Here is a 26,463-nt window from a genome sequence, read left to right on the forward strand (position 1 = left end):
CACACAACCTTTTCTGAAGCAGGCTGCAAAAGAAAAGGTCTTGTAGCTGTAAAAAAAGAGAGAGAGAGAGAGATAAAATTTTGAAGATACAGAGTCAGTGAAAATATTCTGTGGTTTTGATATCTGCATTTCACATAAACTTCAGAAGGAACAATGCTCATCTCATGTTTACAGTGCCTAAATCCTCAGAGAGTGAAGTGTTGTTTTCCTCCTTCAGCAAATGTGGGAAGCTATTAATAGGAACAGTCAAATAATTCTTTCAGGGCAGCTGTTGGACAGATGATGTTTCAGCTCTTCATTCATATTTAACACATCTGAGCTGGCAGAACCACCCAGGATCCTTGTCAGATTAGGAACAGAGGAAGTGCTTCTGACTGAATGAGATTATCAGCCCATCTAATTCAGTACTGATTTATTGGTTGTCTACCTTAGAGGTTTCCAATGGAGATCTTTCCCAACCTTACCTGCTGGGCCATGTAGGGACTGAAACTGGAACCATCATTGTACAAAGTAGGCTTCCTTCCACTATTACAGTAACAAAGATCTGTGTTCTGCTGTCACTTGGGTTAGCTTGTTGTACTTTTGTCCCTTAATAAGCTCTACATCAGGACAATGAAGCATCACAAAGGAGGCGAACATCTTGGACTTTTCTCATTCCCTTATAAACAAGCTGAATGACCCATCCATGTGTCCAGATGCAAGTCATCTCAGTTTCATGCACACTAGAGTCACACCTTCAGTGAAAGTGTGCAGAAGAAGTAGAGGTGAATATACTGAAACCACCACCCACCTCTACAAATTCACCTGAAGGCTCGAATAAAACCATGCGCATGTATCATTAGAGAGAGAGCTCACTATGATGGGGAACATTGTTTCAGTAAACTCCCCACCCATGTGTGGAGAGATCTATAAACACATGGACTTATTTCAAATGTGCAGAGGATGGAAGTAGAGAAAAGAAGTAGAATCCAGTTTCTGTGCTCTTTCCATGCATTGGTGGGTACATGAAGACAGCCTAGCCATGTCCATGGATGGTATGATGCAAATGAAAGCTCCAGAACTATTTATTTTATTTTATTTTATTTTATGTATTTATTTATGAATACATAGAAAAGGTGGGGCTGTAAAGTCCAATGTAAATAAATATGATAGCGGGGAAGTGAAAAATGAAACAGGATGAGAAAGGGTAAAGAAGAGCTGGTCCAACTGGTCTTGTTTTTCCAGCACCCAAACAAAGTGGGAATGTATTTATTTTGTTGCAGAATTTTCCACCAACTGAAATGTTCTCTGTTCTCCCTGGCCACATTTTCCCACAACCTAATGGTGGGCAGATGTTGAGAACTTGCTTTGTCAAATTTGGAGAATAAAAAACATGTTAATGTTTGGGCCCCCTTGAGAGGTACATCTCTGTGACGTGCACAAAGAGCCCCAGAAATTCTGCCCATCCTCTCCCTTTGCTTTAGATGTTTCTCCAGATGAGGCCCACAGATTGCTAAGCTTTGGAAATGAAGATGATTCCATCCCCATTCATTAAGACCTGCCTGGAGACACAATTTAGGAGTCAAACGGTTGAGGGTAGCAGTACTGGAGCAAGCACAGAACAGAAAATATATATCAATGCACAGTTAAGTTAATCAGGTCCCTGGCTTCAATTCCATTTGGATTTCTTGGTGTTGGAATGAGGCCAAGAAAACAGATAAGGTGAGTGTAAAGGGGGGATGCCATTAAATTAACTAAATTTAAAATTAATTTGTAAAGCACATCAGGCTGAGTTAGTACAATTTTAATTCAGTTGGGAGATAGAGTTGAATAAAATTATAAAACTTGGCTAGATAGTTTATGAAAATTATTTCATTCAAGTGTCTGAGCTGCAGGCCACCAAAACTTGAAAGAATGCCAGCTAAGAGTATGTATCAGTTCCAGAGATTCAGGTGACCCGATTGAGGTAGAACGGCCAAAGTTTTCTTAATGATTCTGAACACCATGGCAGGCAGCATGCCTGCAAAAAATGATGCATTTCCCCCCAAGTCCTCCATTTCAGGAAAGTCCCAGGATGTGGGGAGCAGAGCAGAAGAGAATGTTGCCAGATAGAGTTTTTCTAGCTCTTTGCATGGGAAGAAATGTTAAAGAACGTGACTAGATTGCTAAACTGTATTCCAAGGGCTTGCAATCTGTTTATTTATGAAGAGCTCAGTATATGAAGGATGTACTGAGTCTTGGCTGTTGCAAAAAAAAGATGCTTCTGCCATTTTAGAAGACTCCTTGGGTACCAGATTGTGAAGGTTCATAATCTTTGCGGTGAAGAGGAGATTCAGTTGAATCTGTCGGCTTTGCACTGACTTCGTACTGATGGAGTGACATGATTAGCGAATACGACTATCTCCAAAAAGTGGACTTTAACTACAGCAGGTCCCCGGTTTAAGAACAAGTCTGTCCTTAGGTCAAATTAGTATGTAAGTCAGAACAGTTATTTAGTATCAGTTAGTCAATAGTATATATTTTACCTTTCTATGCTGATGAAACTCTTGAGAAATACATCCAAACACTCTTAAAACATCATAATAATACACAAAGCAGTATTGTGTATTTAACCCAAAACATTGTACTTAACTCGAATTTTTAACGTAATAGTCTTTACGGCAATTCATTCTTAACTAGGAGTTGTTCGTACACCAGGACATTCTTAAGCCAGGGACCTACTTTGTGTGTGTGTGTTTTCGTGCCAGAAAACACCACCCAGCCATCCATGGGAAGGTCAAAAACTCAAGATGGCCACCTCCACTGTGCAATTGAAATCATAACTCTTTTTTTTTTTTTGCACACACCATATGCACATTGCACGTTAAAAAAAGGAGATGGGAATTTGATTGCCTTGTGGCCACCACCTTGGCCTTTTTGACACACACACGCGTGGGTAGCCTGGCTCGCCCTCTCTCTTCCCCCTTCAGCAGCCCTGTTTGCCAGCCTCTCAACTAACACAGAGAATGAAATCTTCTGTTGGTGAAAAGGGGATCAAACTTGGAGCAGGCCCTTCTGAGCAGGCTGTAGTGAAGAGGGTGGCCTGGGAGGAAACCCATTGTCATGGGAGTCAAGGGTTACAAGTATATCCTCCTGCAGCTGAATTTTTCCCCAACACTGACTAAACGCATACTTTCATCTCCAGGAGAATGCCACAAACTTACAGTAAATGTCATCTTTGTGACACAGCGTGGGGTTTTCATAATTGGAAGCTCTCCATCCAGCCCCAAATCTTAGTTGATTAGTCTCCGATTGCCCGCTTTGACTGGCAGCTTTCACCTTCGAGGACTGATCTTCTCCCAAGTATGGCCCTCCTTCCTCGGGGACGTTGTTCCCCCCAGAAATAATTTTACTAGACCACTGCAGTAAAGTGGACATTTTAAGCACTGCCTCAGGATGTCCCTCAGTAGATGGAAGAAAACAGGAAGAAAAACATCAGCTGCACCCAAAATCCTCTGAATTTCACCCACACCAATTCAGGAGAGGGTGTTTTTTTCTGGCTCTGCCCTAACAAAACACATCAACAATCAAGGAACAGGCAACAACACAGCCACTTTGCATGCCAAGTTCTCTCCCTGGCATCTCTAGTGAAAAAGGCAACATATTTGGATGCAACTGACCACACAGAGTACTCATGGTAAGTAACTTACATGTCGCACAGCCTTAAATTGTCTTCCTCTTCTGCAAAAAAAGGCATTTTTATTTGAAACATTCAGAGCTTAAAGCCCTCTGGAGCTGTTGTCAGTGGAAAGCTGGAGAACATTTCAGCTAGCAAAAGCATGTAACAATCTGTCTTAAATAATGGCATTTTATCCTCCACCAGACCAAAAAAGTAACTATTCCTCCATGGCCTGGAGAGCAATTTCTTCTTGAGGTTTTGTTGTAAAAAATAAATGCTGATGGAGAAGTCAATGTCCTAGGGATGCTGGTCCCTCAGTGTTAAAGAAATAGAGTTTTTCACCCATTTTCCAGACAAGATCTGTTCCTGCTAAGCAGTTCCTTGGCTTTTCTGGGGCATGAAAACCATGCAAAGAAAATATGGAAAATCTTGCAAAGGAAGTATGGAAATGGAGATCATCATTATAGGATTATCCTCAAGTTTATTTTATTTAAAGAACTTATGTAGCCATCTATCTCATATAGTGATCCTAGGCAGCTTGCAACAACTAACAAAAACAAGAAAACAAAATAGCCCCACCACATGCCAGATCAACCAGATCACTAGCCTCCTGACTCAGCCTGCATCCTAGCCCAATGCTTGGGGGAAGAGTCAGGTCTTCATGGCCTTCCAGAAGGCTAAAGGGATAGGGCCCCTTGAATCTCAGGCAGGAGGCACCTCCAAAGGGCTGGGGTGGCTACAGAGAAGGTGTGCCTCCAAGGTTCCATCAGATGACAGCATTTAAGGGAGGGGACCTGGAGCATGTCCTCCCTATCTGACCTAGTGGGATGGGCAAATACTCTCAAATAATCTGGCCCAGTGCCATGTAGGGCTTTATAGGTGATAACCAGCACCTGGCTGGAAGGGAAGTACTGATTTATAGGAGATCGGTCTTTTGTACTACTACTAGTAGTAGTAGTAATGCAAAGGCTGCCAGTTTACATCCACACCCGCAGGATATATATCTTCGACAAACCACACTAACTATCAAAGGCCTTGTGCTCAAATTCATGCTGTATATATTAAGTGGAGTGCAGGATCTTTTTCAAGGAAGTTTCTGCTCCGAGCGAGTCAGTGATGAGCTGAAATGATGGAAAGCTTTCTGGGGAGCTGGAGATAGATGGCAGTGAGAAAACTCACCAGTTTGATGCCTGGAAAATGGGTCTTCATGATTGATCAGGTTCTCAGTGGTAGTCACTTAGGAATAAGTAAACCCTTTCTCCAAGGGCAATTGTTCCATGAGAATGCCCCCAAGGTGTGCTCCAATTTCACATGTGCCCTAGAATGTTGCCTATCTCTCCATCGTTCCTACCTACCTCAACAATTCATCTGAACCTCTTGGAAACTGCCACCACCATCCTGTTGCACAGCTCCAATGCAGGCATCTCCAATGCCCTCACAAGACCTTTTAGTTGTTTTTATTAGGATATAATGCAGCTCTCGGCGGTTTATTTCTCATTAATCAATTAGCAAAGACATTGCAGCAATCATCCCGAACTTGCTTTCAACACCGTGATCAAGATTTGCTGCTCATTAAGGCAACACAGATTTATATGCCAGGCTGTTAATTTATTTATTTATTTCTCATATTTCTACACTGCCATCTCGCAAGCGACTCTTAATATGTTGTATATATAATTATATTGTGGCCGGGTCAGCTAATAGCTCCCCAAATTACAGGAAACTGATTGAAATAACCTCTTTTTATTATTTAAAAAAACCCACACACTGTGATTAGCAATTAATTGATTTCTGGAACAGATTGCTTTGTATTAGTTCACTCTTATATAAAAGAAAAATCTGTCCAGAAACTGGCAGTTTCAGAACAATGATTTTTAATAAGGATTTGTGGGTTTTGTATGGTTTTGAACAGATGTCTTCTTAGGACCTTCTGGCAGATTAAGGGGTCCACATGCAATGGAATTCCCACTGAATCTTTAAGGGCTGTGAAGGAAGGGCCTGTTTTTAGGGAAGCCAGTCCCAATCTGATTTTTCAGCAAGTTGAGCTGCACCAAGAATGACCCTGAGCAACATTTTATGGGTAGAATTCTGAACTCCATCTTGGAGTTCGATCCTCCCATTGAAGTCTCTCTCAGAAAGTCTTCTCAGAAAGATCAGGGCTATGCAGTATCCATGATAATTCCACTCCTTTGGGCTTGAGGCCTCTAAGTGAGGGAGGAGAAAGAAGGAGGAGAAAATCCTTGGTCCTTACAATGAAGTTATTTCAGAATAGTAAGCGTCAACTGTTGAGGAGATGAGTCTGTTTAGACTGTAAGATTTGTTATTCTAGGAAATTTCTCAGAAGGACCTTTTATACGCTCTCTGAAGATGTTGTGTGTGACAGACATTATCTAACCCTTGAACTACCTGGTAGTCTTGGAAATCCTTTCTGGAGATTTGAAATACTTCCTGCAAAATATGTATTTGAGGGATTGCTGGGGGAAGGACAGGGTGGGAAAACTCCTTCCTTGAACTTTCTTAAGTCAACTCATCTTGGGTTTCAGCCTATCATGTAATTTGCTCTTTTGTTTTGTTTTTTAATTTAGGAGCCATTTGAACTTGAGCAGCCATTAGTTCTTGTACATCTTGTTCTTCCATCATAACCATTTTCCCTTTTCTTCTCTTCTGCTTCCTTTTTACCAAGAGGTGCTATCAGACTCCTTCTGATTTTTACAAGTTAGAGAGCATTTTTCATCCAAGAGAGAGCTGCCAATGCAGTTTGACTTTAAACAGCCCTGCAAAGCTATCCAACCTCCTACCAACCAAACTGTTCTAGGGATAGTAGAGATTGTGTTTCTAGATGGAATAACACCACACACAAACATACACACACAAATTTGCTTTTAAGGAAGTGTTACATCTGGAGAGAAACCAGCAGGGCTCCATTCAGCTCCACAGGAGTTTACCAATGAACACCTCCAGAGAATCCCAGCCTTTGAAAATTGCTTCATCTCCACTGCATCCCAGCAGGTGCTCACACATGCTTCCTTTGAACATGTTGCTAAATAAAGGAAGAGATATCTCTGAGAGCCAAAGAGACATAATTCAACATCTGCTTCATCATATATACCCTACTTCATTTTCTGTGAGGTGGAGGTAGAAAATTAGCAGGCCTCAGCGATTGCTTCAGTGGAGCAATCTATATTATTTCATCTGATCAAATGCAAATTCAGTTGTTAGTTCTGTATGGTAAAGAAGGTAGAGATAATCAAGGTGTTGCACAGCTCGAGCATTAGGCCCCTGGAGCACTCATTCCAGATGTAAGCGATTGCCTGAATGCAATCCAGAAATACGGTGGCATTGGATACCAGTTCTGGTTCGGCCAAAACCTTTGGAGTGGAAGCCAACTATCCTATCTTCCTCTAAATCAGTGTTTCTCAACCTTGGCAGCTTGAAGATGTGTGGACTTCAACTCCCAGCAAGGCTGGCTGGGGAATTCTGGGAGATGAAGTCCATCCATCTTCAAGTCGCCATGGTTGAGAAACCCTGCTCTAAATGCTCCCCATATGTAATATGCCACTCAGGATCAGACTTTACAAGGTATCAGGACTCAGGGACAAGAGGCTTCTTGAAAAATCCAGCACATACATAAAGTTATTATAGATATTTATTTTATTTTTTATTTATTTTTCAAATTCCTATCACCACCCATCTCTCCCGAAAAGGGGACTCTGGGCAGTGATATGACAGATGATTTCTTTTCACAAGTAAAAAATTACCCCACCACCCCACTTTGCAAGGTTACCATGGCATGTTAGAAGGAGAACCACAAGCTAAATACAAGCTGAAGCACCCTGGCTTCAGCACGTGCTCGGACCCCGTATACTCATTCCCCCATTGTATGATCTTCCCAGTCTTTTAGTATCAGTCAGGAAGGCTGGCTGAAGACCCCCATTCATGATCCATGTCAGATCTTCAAGAGGCATCCACAGCAGCTGTGAGATTTTGGAAAAGGATTACAGGCTAATGGTGAAACTCTTACTTTGCCTGCAAAAGTTGTTGGGTTTAATCCCTGCTACCTTCAGGGAGGGGTAGAAAAATGCCTAATTAAACATTTGGAGTATTTGTGCCACCTGAACGAACAAGAGGGAACTTGAGGACGAATGACGCAACCCAGCATAAGGCAGCAACATCCTCCGTTTCAATGTATTTTGAGAATCTTTTCCAGGTAACACAAAATTCTGAACTTGCGCAGTGCTATCAGGACCTAGATAATACCATTTCTTTGAAACTGGGCAGGTAAAATAATTAAAAAACTGTTATCCACCCCAAGATAGACTAGGACTAGGCTGAAATTTGGATCCCACCGTGACACTGATTGGGCTATCAGGTCTGGGCTGCAAAATCCAGGTAATCACCAGATGACAGCAGAGAGATTCTTTTTTTAACAACTACAAAAAAAGACCCTTTCACCACTGTTGTCATCTTATGGTTTCCAGGTTTTTGTACCCTTGATCTGGTAACCCTAATTAAAAGTCTGTAGCTCTCTAACCCAACTTACAGAGCTGTTGCAACAATGCTTGAATAATTTATCTTGCCTTGCCCTCTGGAGAGAAATAACCAGATGGAATATAACAAAATATAACAAAACTGACCTGAACTGTGTTTATACAGTTCTGTTCCAGTCTGGAACCGAAGGATTCATCCAGTTAATTTGCTATCTTCTCATCTTTTCGCCCTTTTCTCTTGCCAACCCTTGACTTCCTCTCAACTTTCAAAATGGTTTCAGGCAATTGATTTCACAACGTCTCTTCCATGACAGATAGCGCAGCTCTTAAGAACAGTGGAAAGCTTGAGCATAGACTCTAGGCCTTCCCCGCTGCCCCAATTGCCTGAAAACTAATTAACCATTTTTAAAATTGAGTAAAGGCCTCACTTGGTTTCATTCCCTGAGCTATAGCACAACTGGTGATGAGGGGGAGATATTTAAAAATGAATTTCTCAAGCTAAAAGGAGAGGAAAGAGGAAGAAAAAAACCTTCAAACCTTGTGTTTAATTGTGCATGTCCTATTTTAAATAACCAGTTCAGCTCCACTTCTTTCAGACAGTGATCCATGGAGATCCTCTTTTTCTATCCAGATGTAACCCCTTCAGCTTTTTTCCCAATTATTCTGATAGACTGCTGCTGATACATGTATTATATTCAATTTAAAAATCCTCCTGAATGTTTGTGAATGTCTTAAATGGAAGTGGTGTACTTGCACCTGTAAGTAAGGAGGATTTTATTATGGTCATTTCCACATGAAATCCATCGTAATTCATAAACACAATCGTCAAGGAGCCAAGAGGCAACGAGCAATGATCTACAGGAAGATTTAAACGTTTGCATTCTGGTAGCTGCTAGGAAAAAAGTTGGCAAAGTTAGAGGTAACAATAGCCCTGCGAAAAGAGATATTCATCGTATCTATCTGGCAGTTGAAGGGCACTTCAGACCCCATAAAAATTGCAATGTAGTCAGACACGTTGCACATCCTTGTAGAGTGGGAGTCACACGACAGAGGCGTTCACCATCAGAGATTGGTGTGCATGTGTGTGCACATTTTGGTGACTGTAGGCCAATAATAAAAGAGATAACTAGCTCACTTTTCAGAGGTGACTTCTCTAAGTCAATTTTCAGGTGGCTGTAGCAAAACAAATAAATAAATCAGTGCAAAGTTAAGAAGGGATGTTCATAAGACCTCTAGCTGAGGACAGTCCAGAACAGCCTTGGGATTGCTTTGCTATATGTGCGTATGATGAAAAACACACCAAGCCATACCACTTCCTGCCACACAAGTGTAGCAGCTCCATCTGATTTGATCCAGCCCCCCCACCCTTTCCCATTTTTAAGCCCCTTTTCCTACTCTTGAGAATCCTAATTGCCAATAGTGGCCCTAAACCAGTGTTTCTCAATCCTGGCAACTTTAAGAATTCTGGGAGTTGAAGTCCACACGTCTTAAAGTTGCCAAAGTTGAGCAGCTCTGCCAGAGATGTACAATTTGAAAAAACTTACACTGGTGCATTTCTAGTAAACATTTCCTTAAAGGAGTAATGACTATGTCTGGGGTCAAACATTACCTGCTAAGGCCTAATGTGGTTGGTTGGGTTTTGGTTTAACTTGCAATGTGATCAAGGCTTGTAAACTAAGGTTTATAAGCACATTTTGTGAGCACGGCTAATTGTGAATTCTTCAAGCCACGGCTTAGGCAATGGATAAAGCTGGTCTAGGTGTGGCATTGCTACCACAGGGATATGAGAAATCCAAATGCCAGGTGACTCTGGTAAATCTGCCTGGCTGTTTTCCAGAGGCTCCCTGTCCACCCCCAGCTGAGAGGGCTAGAAACTTGTCTTGGCCAGTCAGTCCCCGTGAAGGTTGCTCTGCCCTCCCAGCTTAGGAGAATTACCCCATTCTTACCACACAATCACAACTCATGAAGGTGCCCCAAGTCTATCATGACACGCAACCAGAATCATCTCCCCCAAAGGTGAGCATGACCTCAGGGGTGGGGGACGGAGGCAGGTGCTATTGAGAAACACAGACCCCACTTCTTCCCAGATGGAGCTGGATTAATTTTGCTTTAAAGGAAGCTTCAAAACAGCTTTATTTGCTATAACAAATTGCTGATATGCCAGAAGCCCCCGTAAATCAGTTCCTGCCTCCCCTGTGGCTTTTTCTATCCACTTCCTAGCCTAATTGTGCAATTCCTATCAAGCTCTTTCAGTGATCTTCCCCACGTTGCTGACAAACAGCCTCGTGATAGGTTGGTAGATCCATGCCCAGTGTGCTGCAGGACCTCAGGTGCCCCCCCCCACCCCGTCTGTTCTTGGTGTTGCTCACTTCATAAGACCCAATTCCAGGGCATCCCCTGAGGGGGTCAAAAAATAGTCACGATGGAGGGTGTGACTGTGCAATTAAAAGATGGCTCCTTTTTTTTACAGGCATCCCAATGGATGTAGAAAAGGGATGCAGCTTTGATCACCCTTGCAGCCACCATCTTGGCTCCTTTTACACCCGCACACACCTGTGGGCATCCCTGCCCAATTCTCTTCTGGGGATGCACGGAGCAGGGAGGCCTGCAAATCTGTGCTTAAAAAACAAAAAATCCTCTTCTCTTCTGAAATAGGAGAAAACGCTCTCTGATGTGCCATGAGTTTTTCTGTGTGCATTGTGAATCTTTGCCATTGCTTTGCAATAAATCTCAAGGGATGTTTTAGAGAAAACAGTAAGAGGGGAGCTGGGTTATTAGAAAAAAGAGTAAGAAACACACACTGAAAATCCTCTGATTTTCCCATTTGTCATGGCAACAAGCCACCATTGCTTTCCCAACTCCCCAAAGTGGTGGGCAATTCTGCCCGTGGGTACCTCATTCTGCCAGCGCTGGACTACAGCTGGAACCATGGAGCAGAGAGGGAGGGCCAGCCAAGATTCCCCAGAAGGGGAGCAGAGAGGCAGCAAAATAGGCCCTCTCAGAAATGCCCATGGCCCCAGGCTTCCCCACCAAGAAAATAAAACTTCCCATTAATTCTAACTGGGCTGTGCAAAACTCAGCAGTTTGCACTTGGTCCGGACACCAGGAATCATTCAGGACCTCTGATCAATCTTTTGTGAGTCGCAAGTACTTTGTATAATCCTCTTGGGACTGCGAAGTGGAAGTCATTTGCATTCACTTCAGCCCTTTCATTTAATCTCATTAGGGAAGATGCAACATCCTGCAAAGGGGGGGGGCGGGTAGTGTTTCACCCAATTGCAGCTGTTGTCAAGAAGACACACACACACACACACACACCTCACCCCTTAAGAGTTAGAAATAAAGTTTGCAATGAAATTTCCACCCTGGTTGAAGAAGGGAAGTGCCAAATCCTTTGCTTTGTTTCTGGTTCCAAAAAGGTTCCTTCCTAGTGAAAGGCATCATGCCAAATCTCTAGGTGCCTGCAGTTTGCAAGAAAACACACACACACACATACACACATACACAAAAGTGGGGGGGATGTTTCTCTTGCAGTTAAGCCCAGAATTGGTTGCTCCATGGCTTGGTTTCCTTGGCAATTGCTGGCACCACCTTCAAGTCCTATGGAATGCAGAAAGGGGTCAAAGCAACGTTTTTAAACATGGTAAGAAAAAGGAGGGTTTGTAACAAACATAATAATTTCAAGCATTTAACTAAGTTTAAAATGTATCTGTGCTGAGTTTCAGAACATCAGAAAGATCACTTTTTTTTTCCCTGGGGGCAATTTATAATTTCACATATGGAAACTCAGAATTGCAAACACTGAGTCTGCAAACAAAAGAAGGGACTGAAAGACTGTATCAACAGTTTTTCTTCAGAATACATCTTACCCTCCCACCCCCATGCATGGTCATTCCCCATCCTACACCACTTGAGTTATCATCACAACAGTCCTGTGAAGTAGGTCAAGCTGAGAGACAACAATTAGCCCCAAATTAACTGCAGAATCTGGGAACCCTTGTTGGTCAGACCCCTGAACCACTAGGCAATGCTGTGATTGCAGATAAGAGAATCCTTGGCACAGCACTTTTCCCAAGACTGAGGGGGAAGACACAAGGGATGTGAAGACAAAAGAGGTTGGACCTCATGTAACATGGAGGAAGAAGGAGAAGCTTATGAGAAATGTTCTCAGAAAATGAGAAAAAATCAAGTGCGATTCTTTGGGATCAGATCTTTTACTGTACTCTCAATGGATTTCAAAAGGACTGCTGCAAATTCCATGCCAGCATGAAAAAGAGGGTTAAGGAAATCTTTAGCGGACTGCAGTGACTACTGGCCAGGATGTCTATAACTTGGGTATTATAGATCTCAGAGGCGATCTGCCACTCAGAATGGTGAGAAAGTTGTGGTTGCACTGATCCCCAACTTGTAGATTTCCCAGGGCACTTGGGTGGCCATGCTGGAAACAAAATGCCTCTGTCTGATCCAGTGAGGATTTGCTTATCCTTAGACACTGCAAATCTAGGAGATTTGGCATGAATCACGTGCAACTTCTTTCTCTTCCTCTCCACCGATGCTGGGCTGTTACCTACCATTTGATTTGACAGCCTTTCCCCTGGAGCCTCACAAGACCAACATCCCCTTTTGTTCTCCTTCTGCTTTCTCCATGGAACGGGCATCCAGCTCTCCTACCGTCCATCCTGATGACATTTCCACCCTCGCATTTTCGGGTGGGCCTCCCCAGTTTCCCCCTTTATTTACCATGTAATCTTCCAGATTTGATCATTATCCTCATGGCTACTGACTTGGCCCACCTCTAGCTCTTAATGAAAGGGCAGTCTGCCTAAAGGCCCATTTCCATCCGGCTTCTTTGCCGAACCTTAATCATGAATGAGATACAACGCCTTACCCGTTGCCATCATTGTGAGTTAGGATACTAACAACCTGGTGCAAACACAATCACTCCCAGGGATACTGATGAGAGTGCGTCCTATTTGGCTTTCTTTTTATTTTCTCTTAAGGCTGCTTTGCTCTGATTCCCCCCTCCAGCTCCCATTATGAATCCCGCTCCTAATCAAATGGATATTTCTGCAGGGTAGAATTAGAGATGTGTCCAATTTTCCTGTACTGAAATGTATCCAATACGCCAAGTAATTTGTCTACTAGCATTACTTTCTTATTAGGCCCGTAATGTTAAAAAACAGGATTCGCAAGGGCTTCCCAGAATGACTTCCCAGTCGTAATGTGGGCATGTTTGTAGGTACAAGCATCATCCTGCAGCAACCGTCTCCTCCTCCCTCTGGCGCTGCCGTCCTCTGCGCTGGCCCAGCTGGCTGCAGGGCCTGCTTGCTGGTTCGTTCAGTGCCTGCTCTGTTCACGTGGCAAAGCCATCCATGCGAAGGGTTTGTGCTTCGTCCAGGTCGTTGCAGCGCCTGGCGGTAATAATCCGGCAACAACAGAGGCCCACATCCTACAAGAAGAAAGAAAACAACAGCACTGGGAAATGGGGTGCACATTTAAGTTACGAACGCATGCACCAAATCTTAAACCATATCAGGACGAGTCTGGCTAACCGTCTGTTTGATCCCCACCCCCTCTTTTTCTTAACAAAATGTCTGTGCCTCAACCCCCCCCCCCACCAGTACTGGCCATCTAGGAAGGACTGAATGATATACAGATAGCCCTTGCTTAACGACCACAGTTGAGACCAGCATTTCAGTTGCTAAGCAAAGCAGTCATTAAGTAAATCCAACCTGATTTTACTACCTTTTTTGTGGCAGTCGTTAAGCAAATCACTGTGATTGTTAAGTGAATCATGTGGTTCCCCATTGATTTTTCTTGCCAGAAGCCATCTGGGAAGGTCAAAAATGGCGATCGCATGACCACAGGATGCTGTGACGGTCATAACTGCAAACTGGTTGCCAAGTACCCAAATCATGATTACGTGACTGCAGGAATGCTGCGGTGGTCTTCAGTGTGAGCACCAGTTGCATGTAGGTTTTTTCAGCACTGTCGTAAGTCTGAATCATCACTAAACAAATGGTCATTAAGTGAGGACTACCTGTAGCTGACACTAGGACTCCAGCCTAGCTGTTTCGCAGCTGGTTCCACTCTGCTTCCTCTCGGCACTCAGGTGTGGGCCAAGCTGCCTACCCATCTGCTCCACCAGCCACCGCCCGGCCTGGCTGACCCACCCAGACAAACCTGCAAACAAGTCTGCACCTCTCCCACATTTAATTTCAGCTCTGAGCTGAGCATGTGAATTCTAATTGCTTCTCCTCCGCACCTGAATTGCTCCGATGATGAGGTGAAGGCTTGTGTCTGATTAGCAATCTCCCTCATTTGTCCCTCTGCAAAAAACAAAACAAAACCCAGAAGGCATAATTGCTTCCAATTTTTCCATATTAGGAGCAACACATCCTTCTCAAAGAGCCGGAATGGTTCGCTTGCACGCACAGCCACCTTCTGTTCCATCAGAGCGTTCAGTTTCCGAAGCATCATAAACGGGGAAGTAGAAATAGCAGCACTTCATAGACGGAAGGCAAGCGAACATCAGGCGTTCCACCGTGGGGCTGAGAACAGCCTCAAACAGCCATTAAATTGTGTGTAAGGCAGGGAGGCAAGAAACAGGGTAATTGAATCAAATTCTTTTGCCCCCGTTGGTATCCCCATGTCAATAAATTAACTCCAGTGGAGAAGCACAAACCTTTCCTGCGGATGGGAGGCCTATAATTTGGAAAAAGAAAGGCTTCATCCCATGGTACATGCAGGCTTTCAACATCTGAAGAATCCCATGTGTTCCTTAAAAAAAAAAAGGAAGGAAGGAAGGATGGATGGATGGTTTCTAGTCCTTAAGCTAGTGAAAGGCTCTAGAATTTCAGCAGAATTTCCAGTGATGACTTGAAATCCTGTTTCAGGCCACCGTAGTTTCTGACATTTCCTCCTACAGCCTTTTAAATTCTGGACCATCTTCTGTCAAATCAGAGGCTGAAGGTTGCAGCTGATTTCATCAGTGGAAGTAATGATGAATGGGTTGGTTAAGGAAAGAAAATGACACCCAAGAAAGATCATGCACAAAACACCCTTTTTCTCAAAAAAAGAAAAAAATCTAAAGCGGAATTTGCTTCCCCTCCATCCCATGCGATGCAAACACAGAACAATCCAATCCGATGTAACTAATACTATAATCCAAACCTTACTGTTTGCACCAGGTCATCTGCCCCATGGCAGGACCTCTCAACACATAGCCAGGTTGGGTTCATACAACATGCTAGATTAGGCTATGGACCAACCAGATTCAGGGTGTTGTGGGAACCCAAACATTGTAGTAGGCACGTGACATGATCCATCAAGCGAAGCTATATAATGTGGTTGTTTATTTCATTGAGCAGGTGTGTGATGTGATTGCATGTGATGTGATCACATGAATTTAGGGTTTAATGATTGTGTGAATCCTGCCTCTATCTCTGCTCTGCTGGAGAGATTGCAGCAAAGGCCCTGCTGCTCTGCATCGCCGTCACAATCTGCATTCTTTATGGAACAACTATTTCTCAAGTGGCAGAGCCAGATTCAGAGGAAAAGCTGGAGGAGGTACATGTGTAGATATCATCACTTTTCTTCCCTCCTGGTCTTCATGTCTCTCCATTTCAGAAATTTGCTGAGAAGAGTGGAGGATTTAATGGTCTCTATAGGACCCCAAATCCATTACTTCAGAAAATCAATGGGAACACTGCATTTTAGAGTTGCTCACAGCACCATATGGGCAATGCCACATTAACAGTTAATCTGTAGACCAGTGTTTCTCAACCTCAACAAGTTTAAGACGGGTGGACTTCAACTCATGCTGGCTGGGTAATTCTGGGAGTTGAAGTCCACCCATCTCAAACTTGTTGAGGTTGAGAAACACTGCTGCAGACAAACCAACTGACCCAGAAGGGAGGTGGTATAATTTCTTCCTTTCCTCCTCCTTCTCCTCCTCCATGCAAGTTGAACTGAGCCTTGCAGCTACGATGAGAAGCAGCTTCTCCCCAAATCCTTAGCAATGACATTTAGAATGGATGCAGGAACGACTGAAATGCTTCTCACTTGCAGACTGTGTGCTGATCTGAATGCATTCCAGACATTCTCTGCTCGAGGCCTCCTCTTCTCCCCCCCCCCCGCCCCGTGAGGATTTTGAATGGAAACAGATATTGTTAAAGCAAAGCAAAAGTGACTGTTCCCAAGTCAGATTAAATGAAGTTGCTCAAAGGTGCTATTTCTTGGCTGAAAGGGTATGAGACAAGAACTAGCCCTAATGTTCTCACAAAAGAAGTGCTTGCACATGGGAATTACATACAAAAATTGGAAGCTGCTGGAATCAACATAGGAGCTCTGTCAGTTAAGTAGGACAGTCCAAGTGGACATGCCCCAGGGATGCCCAGTACTTCTCCACTTCAGATAAAGGGAGGTAAAGCTGCATCACTTGGGTGGACGCTTGTAATGCCATTGCTATCCCTACCACCACGAAATGCGGTTGAGCTTGCTTCTGCAACAGGGCATCCCACAGACTTTCAAAAGTGGTTGCAAATGTCATATTCCAGCCATTCCATGGCACCACAACCAGTCAAAAGCCCCCTTTTTACATGCATCACCCATGCGCACAAACAGGGCGGGGTTTCCATCACTTGGTCTCAGCCACCATCTTGACTTCAGTGAGTCACCTCCCTGGTTCCCCGGCTCCACAACAGCACTCCTGTTTTCTATTCACGTTGTTAGGTTGTCTTTCAAAGCCAGCGAGAGCTAGCGGCAGCTTTGATGGAGAGCGCATCCGGTCTGGTTGCCATAGGAACTAAAGAAGGCAACTTGGCTCAGCTGGAGATAGTGATGTCTTCTGTATGACGGGACAGACTCAGTAGAGGAGAAGGAAGGAAGCAGAACAAGCTGCCAAAATGTGAGGGGTGGCCGCAAGCTGTGGCTTTTTAGCCCAGGAACACAGAGGGATCTTTTGATGGAGAAGCCTTGAGATGATTTAAATAGCAATGAGGATGAACATCCGGGATGCCCGACCTAAGCCCAGGACCATAAGAGGCCCCTAGAACCCTTAAACGTGGCCCCACAGACTTTCAAAAGTGGTTGCAAGTGTCATATTCCATCCAGCAAAGTAGGAAATATATTATATGCATGGCTACGGAGTAATCGTTTTATTTTATTTTATTTTATTTTAAAATGAATGCTGGTCTCCTCATTTATCTTTATTTTCATGCTATTTTTCACATTTCATGCTGCCTCCAACATGCAGTTTGAAAGCCAGGGTGTTAACTGGGCCAAGCGGCTCACCCCCTTTCCCTAGGAGAGAGGGCCCAGCCCCCTTTCCAGGGAAGCTGTGAGCCCAGGGAAATGCCAGAAGATTTTTGCAGGGGCACAGCAGACCGGAACACCTATGAGACTTCCTTTCTCCACCATTTCCCTGTTCATGGATTAAACATTTGCCCAAGCTGCATGGTCCTCCAGATCTCCTCCCCTCACTCCATCAAACCTAGACTTATCAAAGCTCCGTTGAAGAAAAGCATCTAATTTGTGAGGAAAGATGCTTTTCCTGAAACGAACTCACACACCTCTCTATTATCCTGGCACATCACTCAGCACCCCGACTTTTCTGCTGAGGAGTGATTCACTAAACTCAGCAACACTGGAAGAGTTAAATATGGATTTGGGGAGAATGCGGGAGCTGAGGAGTCCTCATTTCTAACTCCTCTCCTTTGGGCAATGCTGCTTTCTGAGGTGTGACTAGGAACTCAAGAGCAAAGCCATCCCCATTGGTGAGTTTGTCTGAACAAGCCAGTGCAAAACAAGCTTTGATGCCAATCATTTTCTGAACAGAGGCATTCATTGCAAGACAACAGCCCCTCCCAAGCAACTTCAAAGCCTGCATGATCCTTCATTCCACCCTAAGCCAGAAGAGCTTATTTATATCTTTGTTTTTACATAAAACATGGGCTTTTCAATAAAGGCACCAAGATCACAACACTTTGTCTCCAGGAAAGTCCATTTTCTGTCAAAATCCCAGTTTTTAAATATTTCTAAGGAGGCAGGAAAGTTGGTCTTTTGCGGCATAACAAACAGTCTCATGGCAACTTAAAAATAAACCAGCTTTATGATCGCAACAAGTTTCGTTGATCGAAGCCTGCTTTGGAAAGGAGAAGACGTTGAGCTATAAAAGCTGGTGGGATAATATCACTGATCAGTCTCCACACTGTCACAGAATTCTTTGGTTAGGCGTTTGATTTGTTTTAACTCCATTTTTGAGAGTCAGATGATGAAAAGGCTAAAAAAACCCTCCCAATAAAAAATGGCTGTCTTTTTTTACAACAGGAGTGCAAAATCTATCGTTCTGTCCTGCTGTGACTTTTATTGCCACCTTCAATCTGCTCCAAGTTCTTCCCATCCAGTCATCCAAGGATTTCGATCTTGCTTCCACACGGAGACGCATTTCAGTGATAAACCTCTAATAACTGTGGCTTCGGGAACACCCACTGCAAAAGTTAATTGTGCTCATCTGGGTGAGTCTTTGCCCCTGCTGACACCCAAGATTTAGGCTGAGGGAGAGTTTCACACTCACACCTAAAGAAAAAGCAACAGGGGGCAGATAAATTTGCTGGGGCTGTCTCAAGGAATGCAACAGGGCAGCTGGCCCTACATGGGGCCATTGTTTGTATCAGCTTTCTGTATTCTGTGGTTTGCAACAAATGGCATTATCTGTTTCTTGCTCTTTATTACCTGAGCATTTAACACTAGATGAATGCACAGAATTTAAAGTGGCAACAGCTGAGTAGACTGTTGGATATTTATGAAATGTAAGTTTTGATTTTTTTTTAATTATATATAGGGTGGCTCTCTAATCCCAATTTGTTGTCAGAAGGGAGCCTCTTTAGATGCTCTAAAAAAAAAAAACAGCAAGCTAGTTGATGTGCAAATCTTGTGTAATTTGCTTCTCCGGTGCCATATGTTTTTCTTACCTTGTTACTGACGGTAATGAATGAACTTCCCACAAAATATTGGAAGTGACTTATTTTCCATTGCTCAGCTACAGTTCCTAATCTACTATTTTTGGCTTGGCATTCCCGCATGTAATTTCAATTTATGAAATAATGTACCCAGAACCCAACACAAGCAAATGGGGGAGTTACAGCTGAGATGGGATTTTATAGAAACCCAACATTCAGACCATGATTTTTTTTGTTTGTTTGTTTTAAATGTCAATTTCAATCATGGCAATCGTACCGATGATTTTGCAGATCAAACTGTTAGTTTTTGACATACAAAAATCAACACCATTGATCAGGCTATTATATCATTGGACACATGGGTTAAAAAATGGATTAGTGTAATCAGAAATTGAAAGCTTGCTAGCATATTAAAGAGGGAACCTTACAAATAAGCGATGCACCTAATTTCCTAAATTCCAAAGCTACCCCACATTCCAAGGCCATGCCTAGCCCAGAACTGGTATCTCCGAACACCAATTGCCTTTTCGGCTCTCCAGTGATTCCTTTTCGAAATTAGCTTTCCCTGGCATCACAGTTCTACCCCAATTTCGGCTTTCCCTTCTTTCTCATCATTGCGTCCAGTCGCATACCAGTGATATGCAAGTTTGCGAATCTCATCTTACCCTTGGTTTTAAAGTTTTATAGGTTTTGTTTTTATAATTATTTATTCTTTCTCCTCCCTTTTCTGTCTGTCTTCTGATCCTCCCCCCACCCCCATCATCTTGCTCTGCCATCTCCTCTCTCTCTTCATCTATTTACCTCTGCCTCTTTTTGCAATGCTGCATCTCATTCTGTAAGAATAAAATTTATTATAAGCCAGAAATGTGATGGAAAACAAAGAACTGTAGCCTTGCTTTGGTGAGAAGGAGGTGGTCTGTAACTTGTATTTGGCTTTCATTGAGTGATATACTGTAGTAATCTGCCTTTTAATTCATCTGATCTCTGGGGCTTCAAGTGGGTGATGGCTCTAACAATCCCAAAAATATAAAATAGCCAATTAAAAATTAAACCATTATTCTACCAGAGTAGCTACATCTGCTTGCGAAAAAATGACTGGACGTTGAGGTTATAATGAAGAAACAAGGTTGTGTTTTGAGTTGCTGCAGCCAATAGAGAAATCAAAATGGTGCCTTTGAAAAAGGTGTTGTAATCAGAGATTACAAGAATCAAAGAGGATGGAGATGAATCGCCTTCAGAATTTGCACCACAGCCAAGATCTCTTTTTTAACAAGTTAGCAGAAGATCCTCCTCCACCATCTTTCCTGGCTCAACAGATAGTGACACAGTACAAGTTAAACTAACTGTTGACCGCTTAGATCTAGTTGCCATGCCAATAGCTCATTAAAAACCAGATAATATGTAATAAAAATTTTTAATTGCCCAGTGAGCAAAGTCTTTATCCACAGAGTCCAATAATTCAGAAGTTTGAAGGCCCTTTAATCAAGAGAGAAGTGAAAGAGGGGCCTTGCAGTGCCATCCCAAAACTGGAAGGCTACTGATTCCTGGCAAAACAAGCTGCAGAAGATTAAGACCCCATAAGCTTCCCTTCTTCTATTATGGACTGGATTTTTTACTTCTGCGACTGAGAAGCGCTGACCAGTCTTATGGAAGATGGATTTTCTCAAGCAAATAATAAGGAATAGGTGAGAGAAGAATTTGGAATCCAGAAGGTGGTCTGGTGTTCAGCAGGACATGAAGAGAGAACAAACAGGAAGAAAAAATCTGTACCTGTCTTGAAAATCATCTCTTCTCCTCTTGTCAAAATGCATCAGGGAGTGATCCAAAGGGCCATGGCGCTCTCCACTGAGCAGCATCTGGAGTGTTTTCTGCAACTCTCTGCTGAATTGCATTGAATTAAAATGTGTAAGTGCCAGGCCATGTTGCCTTTCGATTGTTCTGTTCGTAGAAGTAGAAAGGATTGATATGGCAGGAAAAAGCCTGGAGGGAGAAGAATTTATGATCCTAAAAGTGCCAGAGCTTGGAACAGAATGAAGCATTCAGGGGCATGGGGGGGGGGTAAAAATGTCAAGATGGCAGCTGTGATTGCATGATTAAAGACCTGCTGAGGTGCAGGGCTTCAATTGCACAGACCCTCCCCCACCTGCCACAGACCCCCCCCTGCAGGCATTTAAGTTATTCCATTGAAGTAGCTTTTTCTTTTCACTACAAGAAAGTAGTTTTGTTTATTTGTTTATTTGTGTTTTTAGCTGCAGAGATGCAATGCATTTAATCAGAAGGATACCAATAGGCAGCAATTTGTCAGAGAAAGAGTGAGAATCAAAATAATTGTTTGAAAAGTTGGCCAAGCATAAGGGGAAATGCAAGATGGCAAATTAAGACCATAATGGAACAGAGAAAATGGGGCCTTTCCATCCAACCTTGGCATCTAATGGATGAGCTGGATTTGATGTCCAAGTTGAAACCTTGAGCTCAATTCCAATGATCCCATTTCAAGGGCTGTGTTGTTCCCATGCCAGTGGTTCATCAGGAAGAAGCATGAAGAAGGCCTGTGGCCCTTTTGGTGTCTAACAACATTAATAGCTGACAATACGGTTCATTCTGTTGACCCATCTCCATCCTTTCTACAGAGGAAGTGGTGGGACCATGGCCTCCATAAGGGTTTAGTAATATATGAATCAGAAAAATATCAAAGATTCCAATTGTATTTATTGGTCAGAAGTAACCGGGTGAATGTCCATGCCAAGTGGGACATATCACATCTATAAACTAGGTGAGTAGAAAATTTCAAAACAGTCTCTAGATGACTTTAGCAAATAACCCATTCCATCTGCCTGCTGTGGATGTTTCCCTCTCCTCTAAATGCTAACATGTTGATTTCTATTTGCCCATCTGAAGTGCTTAATGAAAGAAGACTCCGTCAGCTCCAATTGGTTATGTCAGAAGGTGCAAGAATCTTTAAATACCAGAGAAGAAAGGTTAGTTCAACCCTCTTAGCTGCTGATAATGCAAGGACCAAAGGGGATGGACACTTCATTTACATCCTCTGCTTTTTCCTGACAAAACTATTTCAACTCCATTCTCAGTTCATTTGCTAAAGTCACACCAGGATGAGCAAGTTTGTCAAAGTAGTATGGGGGCCGCCATGTTCCATTTGAGAAGCTGACAAGAAGGAAATAGAAGGCAGAAAAGACTCAAGACTCTCCAAATCTTTGGGAACATGCCCCTAGGTTTCCAACACTCACTAAAGCCTCATTCTCTTTGACCTGCCATTACTCCTTCAAGTTCCTATAAGCATATCACCTTGACCTAAAGAATACTCAACAAACAAAAAGGTAATCATAATTGTCGAATGGTAATAGATCCATGACAAAATGACTATGGATACAATGTACTTATCCAGGCCATTGAGAAAGTTATTATTTGCATTCTCACAACATATGAAGCTTGTTTAGTTTTATCCTTGACTCTTCGTATGCTGTTTAACCCAACTGATTGGGTCAAACTGGGGTTCCATGTATCGTACAAATAAAGATTAGGAGATTAAGAAGGATCCACTAAATAACAACCACTTTCAGGGGTTAATTCAGTAATTACAGTAGGTTCTACCAAGGAGTGCTACTAAGAAGTATTTAATGGATCCTTCTTAATCTCCTGATCTTTTTTCAGGGAAGATTCACTGGCTGTGAATGATGAACAAGGCTATGAGGTGAGCAGATCCAAAAGTATCCCTAGGATGTCTCCTTAATTAGCAGACATTCCATTTCCCCAGTTTATTCTGGGAGCTGCATCTGCATGAAAGAAAGTGTGGGTCCCTTGCAGCATCTTTGCCCAGTTGGATGTCCTCCACATACCGGTTGGGAAATCAGAGAGCTTGTCTCCTCCAGGTGGCTACACTGGGAGAGGGGTGGATAGTGCAGGAGCTGCATGATGATTGTGAAATCCCTTTCAGCCCAGCTGGAGACAGAGAAATATGGAGAAGGAGAAGCAGTTGCTTCGTTTTGCTGCTGCCCCCATCCTGGCCATCATGGCCAGGCTCCATCACCTTCACTTTAATCTCTCCTCTCACTCCCATTTGACCAGGATCCTGACAGTCAGGATCTGGAAAAGGACTTTAGTTCAAGTCCTTTGTCCCTCTTAACCAGCATTACTTCAGCTGTTGGAGAGGCTACCCAAACTTAGCCCTTATAAAAGCATTCAGAAGACATCTGGAGATCCCTGTCCTACTTTTCCTACTTCATCCTGTTTGGTTTGGACCTCTGCTCTTTGCCGGTTGCTAGCTCTCTTGCAGAAGGTCCAAGAAGTCTGGAAGCGTCACTTCCTGCCTCCCTCCACCTGTTCCTAGAAACAGAGCCCAAGAATGGATCGTCAAACTAGCCTGACCAAAATGTAGACTAAGTTGGGCTGCTTTGGAAATCCCCTCCCTCTGGATGTTGAGGTCATCTAGCCTTGTTTCCAAAAGGAGCACATACCTCAGGGACTGCATTTTTTAAAAAGGTGCACAGCTATGTGCAGGGGTGTTTGCACAAGGGCATGGCCAAAAAGGCAGCCACAACAGTGCAATGCACCTGTTTTTTATGTGCATGTCGCACCATCGTGTCTTTGTTGATCACACAGACCCCCTTGGCTACACTTCGTGGGTGCGATCTCACACAGGGTCAGTTCCTTCACGAGCACCTTCTTCCCCCGCATGAAAAATAGACATTTCCAAACTGATATTGGGGGGAGGGGGGAGCAGGCTTGATGTGACTAAATGTATGGAAAGATGAAGAATTCCGGTGAGAAGTTCTATCGACATTCAGGAGCACATACCAGCAAAGCACTGCACAAGTCAAGCCCTGTCGCCTCTCCAGCATGCTTCTTTGAAGCTTAATTGATGGGCATCAGTTCAAGAAGTAAGGCTATGAAGTCTGCCAGCCCCAGTCTTGTCTCACAGCCCTCTGTAGATGGGCCTCTGTGCACCTGACCCAGGAAAAGTCAGAGGTAGACAGGCATCCACGTACCAGGAGGTGGCTGTCACAGCAGGCAATCCCATCCAGGCTTTAGAGAGAGCAGCCTTCAGCTTCCTTGATCTTGCACCTCCCCAGCTATGGCTGCCTATATTGACACGGCTGGTCCATAATTGTCAACAGCGCAACTGTCTTGGCCCTGCCTTGGATCTATTACCTTAATTGCTACCCTCTGCGAGCTCTACTTTTAAGACGAGCATTAATTGATTCCAAACTATAATCACAATTATGCCACGTTAGCCTGATTAACACACTGTCTGATGAATGCCTAAGACGGTGCAAGTACCTGCCTCTCCCGGATCCCCCGTTCCAGGAGGGAGGGATGAAATATGTTTTTCTGTTGCAGGTGAAGTACTAATTTCGCTGGAAAATGCCACCACTAATGCGCAGCAATTAATACTCTTGTTTGTCCATTTGCAATCATGCATTATTAGCAGAGACAAGGAAAACCAAAAAATGGCAGGACAAGCCCCCCAGCCCCTCCCAACTTGTCTTTTGAGTTGGTTTAATTGCAGTATCAATAAGAAGGATGTCTTTCCTCCCTCCAGTGCTAAGTAAGGGGCTATCAAATGGCTTGCTAGGAAGCCTCAAGATGACCCTCTGCCTCCCACATTGCAAGGAACTGGCAGCCCAGCCCTCACCATTTTCAGGTAAACCATAATTTGCATTGTGTAGAAAAGAAAGAATAAAAATTGCCCCCCTCCTCTCCAAAAAAAACAGGTAAAACAAATTGATAGCAGGGTAGGAGAGCGCCAGGAGATCCTGCTTGATCTGAGAGATCCCTATTTGAGCTCCAGATTCCTACAGGATGCAGAAGCAGTGCTCCCAGCCTTGGCCATCTGGGGCTATGCAAATGACTTGTACTACAACTCCCATCATCCCTGACCATTAGGCATGGTGGTTTGGATTAATAGTGTTTGCGTAATTGAATAGCCCTAGACCTTCCTGGTTAGAAGAGAAACTGATCTTTGTGACGCCGTTCAGAAAATCCCTTTCCATAGCAGGTTTTCAGAAGCCCTAAGCCAGGGCAAGGCTCAGGGTCTTTTGTAGGGTGAAGCAACTCAAAGCGGGCAGGGCTTTGACTGCATGGCTGTGGATACCAAATGGGTTTTCTTTTTTTAACCTACTCTGTGGATGCCTGTGTGTAGCCCCAACCTCAAAAAAGAGGAGATACGGAGAAATTCATAAAGAGAATGAATGCTGTCCATTTGCCCTGACAGCTGTGGCTCCAGGTTCCCAAAAAGTTAACTGTGGCCCTTGGCCCCCCTACTGTACAGCACTGATTAAAGGGATGGTTGAGGTCTCTTTCTAGCCAACTTCTCCATTTTACTGGCCTTCTCAACCTACAGCAGCGTCTGAGAGTCTTCAGAATATTGTGGCTCACAGTTTGGAATATTATTTTAGAGATCTATATTTATAGGGAATTATTTATCACCTGTAACTAAGGAGGCTTCAGCAAAGGATCGTTACCTTGTTGTGGTGCTGGAGCTTGAGCACCTCAGTGATGCCATGAGCTGAGGAATCAGTATAAGGACCAAGTAGGAACGGTAAGAACAGACCACGGAACAATGGGCTGGTTTAAGATTGGGAAAGGAGCACGGCAGGGCTGTATACTCTCACCCTACCTATTCAACTTGTACGCAGAACACATCATGTGACATGCTGGGCTTGAGGAATCCAAGGCTGGAGTTAAAATCGCTGGAAGAAACAATAACACTCTCAGATATGCAGATGATACCACTTTGATGGCTGAAAGCAAGGAAGAACTGAGGAGCCTTATGATGAAGGTGAAAGAAGAAAGTGCAAAAGCTGGCTTGCAGCTAAACCTCAAAAAAACCAAGATTATGGCAACCAGCTTGATTGATAACTGGCAAATAGAGGGAGAAAATGTAGAGGCAGTGAAAGACTTTGTATTCCTAGGTGCGAAGATTACTGCAGATGCTGACTGCAGTCAGGAAATCAGAAGACACTTAATCCTTGGGAGAAGAGCAATGACAAATCTCGATAAAATAGTTAAGAGCAGAGACATCACACTGACAACAAAGGCCCGCATAGTTAAAGCAATGGTGTTCCCCGTAGTAACGTATGGCTGCGAGAGCTGGACCATAAGGAAGGCTGAGAGAAGGAAGATTGATGCTTTTGAACTGTGGTGTTGGAGGAAAATTCTGAGAGTACCTTGGACTGCAAGAAGATCAAACCAATCCATCCTCCAGGAGATAAAGCCAGACTGCTCACTTGAGGGAATGATATTAAAGGCAAAACTGAAATACTTTGGCCACATAATGAGAAGACAGGACACCCTGGAGAAGATGCTGATGCTAGGGAGAGTGGAGGGCAAAAGGAAGAGGGGCCGACCAAGGGCAAGGTGG

The sequence above is a fragment of the Candoia aspera genome, chromosome 9 (assembly GCF_035149785.1).
Source record: "Candoia aspera isolate rCanAsp1 chromosome 9, rCanAsp1.hap2, whole genome shotgun sequence".
In the NCBI taxonomy this organism is placed as follows: Eukaryota; Metazoa; Chordata; class Lepidosauria; order Squamata; family Boidae; genus Candoia; species Candoia aspera.